We start from the raw sequence: 8631 nt of genomic DNA, 5'->3' as shown, positions 1-8631 counted from the left end.
CCATTTGGAAAGTGGTCTTAATAGTTTACTTATTTTCATAATGAGGTATAGCAATGATTTGAATCTTTAGCATAGTTAACAATTAACTTAGCTTTCGTAGAGATCGACATGCCACTCTATGCAACTTATAATCATAAATTTCTATTTACTTCAGATTGGTCTCAACAATCCGAAATAAATCCATTAATTTGCATAGACATTATTTTAGTTTCATTAGGCTCTTAAGTAAAATGTTGAATTTTAAAATCTCTAGGTCTAATCACTTCATAGATCATAATCTATATTTCCCAAAGAACGCTTTCTTTTTCTGTCCTCACGTAGTTTCCTCAAGAACGTCTTCTTTTGGTGTCCTTACGTAGTACTCTTAAGAACATCTTCTTTTGGTCTCTTCACGTAGTTTCCTTATTTCCCTTAAGAACATCTTCTTTTGGTGTCCTCACGTAGATCCCATCTAGTTGCGGTTTGTGGCTAAATTTACTCCCACTCTATCTTTAGGAAAAATACCCTTTTTCTCCAAAGATAGCTTTTGAGCCACAAATAATGATGGTGAAGGAGGAAAAACATATCACATATCAACGTATTTGTGATTTAATCGAGATATATTAAAAGGATAATGTTGACTAGACGATTTAAATTTGATAGGTGTATCAAATAAGGTTGGTAGTGTTCCCTTATATATGTTCAACAACTCAATCATAACTTCATAATTGATCTTATAAAAGTAAGTTGTGACATTAGTCACAATGACATAAGGAGAATCAAATTCATAGGTTATGGACATATAATGATTCAATCATTATATTTGTCTATTTGATCAATTTAAGTCGATAATTTTATATTTCTAGATGCAAGTAGTGTATGATGATAAATCTTAGAACAAATGATACGATAAAGTGACTTGGGTTGCAAACCAAGTCACTAAAATCTAAAATACAACCATTGTTTAAGGAAATAACCAATTTCCAAGTCGAACGAGGAAATCAAAATAGTTCTAAAATCTTCAAAATACAACATAAAAATAAAGACAAAATAAGATAAAGCCAAGCTTCCATCGATCTAGCATCATGGGCGGCTACATCTAGCTTCCATCAAGATCTTCTAGGCTTGCTTTTCTTTGCCCTTGTCCTTGCTAGGATGCCCTAATTACAATAAAAAGGGGGTAATCATCACAACTTGTATCAAAATAGCAAAGTTGAGATTGAAACATAAAAAGATAGGGATAGTAATTTACCTACTGGAATAACTTTTCCACCTTTGATGTCGCCTAGGTACTTAGGACAATTCCTCTTCCAATGCCCAACGCCATTACAATAGTGGAATTTATCCCCGGACGGGGCACCCTTCTTGGGCTTAGAGGAGCTAGCTTCACAAGATTTTCCTTTGTTCTTATAGGGAGTTGGCTTCTTTCCCTTATTGCCACTTTTCTTAAAATTTCCCTTGCTCTCTTATGATTAATGTTGAGCACATCCTTGGTGGTGCTAGCGTTTAGCCTCATGTCCCTCTCGGCTTGCACAAGAATTTTGTGCAATTCATCGAGGGAAACTTTCAAGTTTTGCATATTAAAATTCACCCTGAATTGAACATATGCCTTAACTTTGTTCAAGAAATGAAGAATTCAATCAATGATGAGTTCTTCGGAAATGTCTATCTTTTGCAATTTTAAGGTCTCAACATGCTCCATAAACTTGAGCACATGAGGGCTAAATTTTTGGCCCTCCTAAATGTTGAGATCGAAGAATGCGGATGCCGCTTCATATTGAATGATCCTCGGAGCTTGTGAAAACATGGTCACAAACTTCATATAGATCTCATAAGCGGTGCTAATCTTTATAGAACTCCTTTGGAGTTCGGCCTCCATTGAGAAGATCAACACATTTTTTATCGCGACCGGCTCCTTTTGGTAAGTCTCATAGGCTTGCCTAGCGGTAGGTGAGGCAGGAGAGGCCTCGGTAAGGTAACGAAACTTATCGTCACCCTCCGCGGCCAAGAGAAGTTGAGCGTCCCAATCGGGGAAGTTTGCCCCGTTCATTTCTATTTTACAACGATCCATGAAGGATCGGAGCCATGAAACATTGGTGAGAGTGTTCGAGCTAATGGTTGCGTTTGAATTTGGAGTTGCCATTGCAATTGAGAAAACAAATTTGACTACAAAAATAAAAGTGAAAGAATTAATAAACATCTATTGTTTTAATAATATTTGTAAACATTTTAAACAAGTTTCAAGCATTTATATAGTGACCTCTACCCAACTATTACAAATGATTCCGAGATCCAAATTCATATTAACTCGGGCACGGTGAACCGATTCATACCTTATCAATATAATTCGGTGGATTAACTCTTTAATCGATTCTACTTCTAGAACTCTCGGTCGATAAAATTACTCTAATATTTATCTTTAGCCCGGAACACATGCGACTACAGTCACGAATACTTCCGTGGAGCTCAATCCAAATTTCGATGTAATAACATTTTACTACCCACTTACCGAACGTAACAAGTTTAGCACCCCGGTGGGCCGAGCCTACTTCTTATGAAATTGGGATTCATGGTTTCTACTATTTGGTAAGGCTAATTCTCAATTATTATTAGTGAGAGGTCTTGTCAATTTATTATCTATTTCGTTTTAAGTGAACTAAAGCAGTGAACTACGATAATTATAATTGACACGGTCGATGACTTGATAAAAAGATAAGCATGTGTAGTTATGGCAATTTGGCTTATGCATGCAAACATATCAAACAAATGCAAAGCAAAAACGATAAAAACCTAGTATGACCTTCCTAAAATAGTAAATCAAATAAACTATTTACAAATTCGGAAATCAACTCCTTTGGTCCCTTCAACTTCATTTGGCACGCACTTCTAGGCAACACCGTCTTTGATGGACCGCCTTCTTGAATGGCACCGTCTTCAAGGAACTCCGGAATAAACAAATTACATAGCTTTCTACTTTATACATTATAAAAAGAAAAATTAAAATAAAATAAACTAAAAGTGATATGAGATCACATTAATTACAACTGAATCGATATCCCCATTCATTTCGGGAAATACCAATTAAAAACTAAGGCCATACTAAGTAAAAATTACATAATTCAAAATTATATAAAATAAAATATGACAATCATACTAAAAATACAGCATTAATATATTTATGAAACATGCCATGTGAAGTGCCAAATCGCCCTATTTAAGCTAATATCGTATATTCATTCCGGTTTAATGGATTAGTGTGACAATTAACCTTTTAACATCACACAGTATTACATAAATCAAATCTATGTCCAAGTTAATTACCCCCAACCTTCTTAGGACTCAAGATTTAGTCTTCACTAAACATTTGACAATAATTCAAATTGATATAATATAATTGCTCTTTAATCACTATTATTCATAATAATAAGGAAATAATTCCCAAAAAGTCATAAAAATTCGAAAATTTCAATATCACAATTTTGTATATTCTGGAAAATTCCCAACATCCCAAAATTTTAATAAAAATTTGCCTTTAGATTATATTAATTTATTTCGCAAATAAATCGAATAAAATATAATTTTAACCCTTTAATTCCAAATTAAACATAAAATTATGCAATAAATCAAAATTACAATTTTAAATATTCTTAACAAGTTTCTAGATCCTGGAAATGACAAATTTTTAAGCTCAAAAGTCGAATTTTAATATTAGTGACTATTGAAGTTGCTATTTATCAATTTATATCCCATAAAATTAATAACCATTAAAATCATATGAAAATTAACATTCAACTTTAGATCTGGTGTTCATATCATATATACAACATTGGAAAAAAAATTCATGCCATAAACTTCATTTTAGCTATTTTTGCTAAAATAGTCACTACTTATTCGATTTTTACATCTAAAAATCATAAATCATGCAAAATAAAACCATTTCATTTCAAAATTTACATACAATGTATAATATTGCATGTAACATCTACTAAAATTTCATGGGCAGGAACAAAGTCTACCTATTTTTAGCATAAATACCTCTATTTAATCGACTTTTAATATGTAAAAATCATATATCATGCTAAATAAAACCATTTTATACGAAATTTTACATACAATTTGTAAAATATGCATGTGAGCTCGCGTAAGAATTTCAAGGTCAGAATCATGGTCTAACTAATTTTAGCATTTTAATTGTCATTTTACTCAATAAAATGTAATAAAATACTAATAATCATATTAAAGAGCAATGAAAATACCATAAATCATCAAAATGACCTAAAATCAAATTAGAACTAGAATGTCAAACATGCAAAATTTTCGTGACATTTATCTTCATAAATCACAAATTTAAAATTTTATATGTTAACATTTTAACTCGGAAAAACAATAACCGATTATGCATGCAACAACTCTTGCTCTGATACCAATTGAAAGATTCATTAATCTCTTATTAGACTCTTCTAATAACTAAGTGTTTATTAGTTTAGTCATAAACTAAAAGGAACTTATGCATGCATAACAAAATTAGAAAGTAAGAAGAAAAATCGATTATTCTAACATTGAGGGCCGAAATTGGTTTATACTAATTTGGTCTCCTACCAAATTAGTCTTCTTAAAGAATAATCCAAATACCCCAAAAATCCTAGATCTAATAGAAAGATCCACTCCTTAAGGATTTATACCAAGGAAATCCTTTTTAATGCAAATATTAATTTGGTTACTAGAAATTAATATTTGTGTCCTTAAAATACTAATATTATGAGATTATTACTTCTAGTAATATGTAAATAATATTAGAGATTTATGTGAGTTTATTATTTTGTTCAACAACAAAACTAGAGAGATAAGTTTTTCTCAAGTTATTAACTAATTAGAATGAATTAGTGTTAAATGAAAATACACTCCTTAAGTGTGTATAGAGGAGGCCACCAATTTTGGTATGGATAGAGTGCCCAATGGTTTTGCATTTTTCTCTTCTCAAGAGTGTAGGTATGCATACCTATAGATTAGTAGGTAATCATCATGTTACTCACTAATTAAAATAACTAAAGCACAAATCAACCCTCTCCCCTTCATTTACACGGCACCCTTAACATTATAAGGGTCCATTTTAAGTTTGTCAATATGTTAATTTGTATTGTGTGACAAATTAGACATGTTTCTTGACATGTCATTTAAATAATGCATTTTTAACAAATTATAAATCATTATATAATGAAATAAATCACATACAAAAATTAACTAGTAATTCACAATTACAATTACTGAAAATGGGTCATATAATTATAAATCACAACTACTTGTAATTATATATGATACGTGCATTTTATATAGTCTTTTTAGTCTATTTTAGCACGTATTTCTTTGTGCTTTCATACCGTTTATATTGCATTTTGCCCCCGAATTACCTACTTTGTTCGTTTTGTCCGTTTTGTAGAAATGAACGCGAAAGTAGTGGAATCGTACCATTTTTTCGTCCTTTTTGCTTGCATTTTGAGGAGACGTGATTTTCCGAAGTGAGTACCTGCATTGGGAAGCGAAAAGGAACGGTTTACGAGGCAGTCGGGCACGAGTTTTGGCTGATTTGAAGGAAGAATACTCGATCGAGTGATTTTTATAGCCTTGGTTGATCGATCGATTGGATTTGTACTCGATCAAGAAGAGCTGGAAAGAGAGGTTACTCGATCGAGTAACATTTGTGTTCGATCGAGTAGATTATCTGGAGTTTTACTCGATCGTGTGGTTTCAGACTACTCGATCGAGTGGTTTTGGCCCGTGAACTTGTTTTAGCTTTTGGACTTAGTTTATTTTCTATTTAAGCATACGTTAACTAGGTTATTAGCATCTTTTTATCTATCTTTTATCATTCACTTTCACAGTAAGGACTGTGTTCTCTTTTCTTCTTCACTGTAACTTTATTTTCGGGGTTATTTCGCTCGGATTTGCTTGTTCTTTACGCCGGATTCTTGCGATTGTAATCTCTTTCTCCCTCTTTAATATTAATCTTTCATTTGTTCATTTTAATTAATTATTTTGCTTCATTTAATTTCTACCCTAATTACCTTTTATGCATTTTTATTATTGTTTTACCATGTCGAATATTGGTTATTTAATTGTTGTTAGTATTGATTGTATTAATAGCAATATGAGTAGCTAAATCTGTTTCATGTCGGGATTAGGGGATCTACGGTAGAAATGTGACGATGTAGTAAATAGGTTAGATGAATTATTTGTGAAATTCTGTCACCATAGCAATATAACTGTATTTTACCGACTTAGTTGAGTGCACGCTTCTGAGTCACCATTTTAATCTGGTTAAATTTAATCCTGGATCGGAAGATTGGACTAAATAGACCTGCTATGAACAGTAGACTACCCTGATGAGGACGAAAGTTAAGTTGGTGGAAGTTTAGGATAGAAAGTGGACCGGAAGGACCTTTCCATATCCGTCTCGCAGTAATTTATCTAAGTTGTTTGCAATTGAGTCACTGGACTGCCGTAATGAACCGAAATCCTGACATGTCCCTTCCTTATTGATAGTTTATCATCTTTTTCTGCCTTTACTGCTCTTTTCTCTGCTTCCTTTCCTTAAACCTTTTAGTTTAGAAAACCAATTTAAACACCCCCTATTTTGTGACCAAATAGACGGACTCTTACAGATATCTTGCCTCCCTGAGGAGATCGACCTGACTTCCCTAGCTATATAGTTAGTTTAGTTAGTTATTTTTGGTAGGTATACGACAACCCTGTCAAATTTTGGCGTCGTTGCCGGGGAGTTAATTGCCCTATCTGTCTTTGTTTCGTTTATTTTATCCGTCTCAGGGAATTTTTATTCCTTGAGGCAGTTCTTATTTATTTTCTTTCAGTGTTGTGTATGCCGTGTCGACGGGTTTGAGTTAGTTGCAGGTGATTCGAGCCGAGAGACTATTTAGGCATAGACTCCATCCGCAAAGAGAATCACGAAAGGAAGACTTGAGTACTTTCGAACCGAGCTTCAAAGATTTCCTTTTTACGTAAAAATCCATCTTTTGAAGAAGATACTTCTAGTTCTGTAAGCATACCAGTAAAGATGCCAAACATTGCTAGTCATTCGGAGCCTAAAGCATCATCAATTCCAAAGGGTTTCAATCTCCAGACTCAGGATGGGAATACATTCGACATCCGTCCTTCCTATATCAATCTGGTGGAGAGAAATCTCTTTAGAGTTGTGGCAGGTGAAGACCCGAGGAAGCATATGGAGGTCTTTAGGGACTACTGTTCTACTATCCCCGCCACAAAGGGGGTAACTCAAGACAAGATTAAGGAGGTTATGTTTCCTTTTTCTTTGACCGACTCAGCCAGGGAGTGGCTAACTGATTTGGGCCGCACAACCGCAGGGGTTACAGACTGGGAGACCCTTGCTCTTGCTTTTTATAAGAGATATTTCCCTCCACAGCGCACCAATCAGCTGAGGGCAAAGATCACAAGTTTTAAGCAAGCACTGGATGAGAGTTTCTGTGAAGCATGGTCCCGTTTCAAGAAGTTGGTGAGGTCTCTTCCTCACCATGGTTTCTGTCCAACCAGTTCTACAATGGGCTTTACGATGATCATAGAGCAATGCTTGATGCATCGTCTAACGGAAGATTCCAAGAGAACACTGACGATGATAAGGGATAGGCTCTTACTGAAGAGATGGCGAACCACTGTGCTGAGTATGGAAACCCGAGGGATGGTATTAGAACAGTTCATGCAGTCGATAAGCAAGTTGTGGCTTAGCTGGAAGCCATGAATGCGAGGTTTGATAAGTTGGAGCTGTATTCTGCTGGGGAGCTTCAGACGGATCATCTTCTTACTAAAGGGGAGACTGTTACATGTGAGAGATGTGGGAGCAATGACGGTCACACTGTTGTTGGCTGTCTTACGGAGAAGAAAAAGGTCCTTGCTTTTCAACAATATAGGCAAGGAGGGGGTTCCTATTATAACAACCTAGGGGCAGTCCATCCCAATTTGAGGTGGACTAGTCAAAATGTGCTCAATCGTACCCATCCTCCGCAGCAGCAGTAGCCGTATGTCCCTCCACATAAGACTCAACAAGGCTTTCAGAAGCCCCCTTCCTTTCCTACAACTAATCAAGGCGCATCGTCTTCTGGATGAATAAGTGAACTAGGTGAGTTGAAGACAATGTTGCAGTCTTTGACAAAGCAGTGGCAGCTGAGTGATCAACAAAAAGATGCATCTATCAAGGCAGTTGAAACTCAAGTTGCCTAGTTAGTCGCGAACCAGTCTACAAGGAAACCGAGTCATTTACCATCACAAGCTGACAAAAATCCACATGAGACGGTAAATTTAATTAATTTGAGGAGCGGTCATTCATATGAGGGACCAGATATGTTGAAATCAAACCCGAGGAAGGAAATTATAGCTGATGAACAGTGTTCTGGCGAAGAAAAGGAGCTGACGACAAGGAAAGTACTCGATCGACTGATTACTGGGGGTCGATCGAGTGATTTTGCTGAAGAAAGGGCTCGATCGAGTAAAAATTCTACTCGATCGAGTGAACATGGAAAAGATTTTACTCGATCGAGTGAACAGGGAAAAGATATTACCCGATCGAGTAAATTTTCTACTCGATCGAGTGACTTTGTTGAAGAAACTACTCGATCGAATGGTATT

At 35.1% G+C, this 8631-nt stretch overlaps 1 non-coding gene across 1 annotated transcript; it reads right to left on the bottom strand.

Annotated features, from left to right (window-relative positions):
* Positions 1 to 7424: 7424 nt before the first annotated feature.
* LOC141645035 (small nucleolar RNA R71) lies at positions 7425 to 7530 on the bottom strand. Its single transcript, XR_012544630.1, has one exon. It is a non-coding gene; the product is annotated as a small nucleolar RNA R71 (small nucleolar RNA).
* Positions 7531 to 8631: the final 1101 nt, after the last annotated feature.

The sequence above is a fragment of the Silene latifolia genome, chromosome 2, assembly GCF_048544455.1.
Source record: "Silene latifolia isolate original U9 population chromosome 2, ASM4854445v1, whole genome shotgun sequence".
Lineage (NCBI taxonomy): Eukaryota > Viridiplantae > Streptophyta > Magnoliopsida > Caryophyllales > Caryophyllaceae > Silene > Silene latifolia.
The sequence above is the reverse complement of the archived record's forward strand: the minus strand, read 5'-3'. Positions and strand labels throughout refer to the sequence as shown.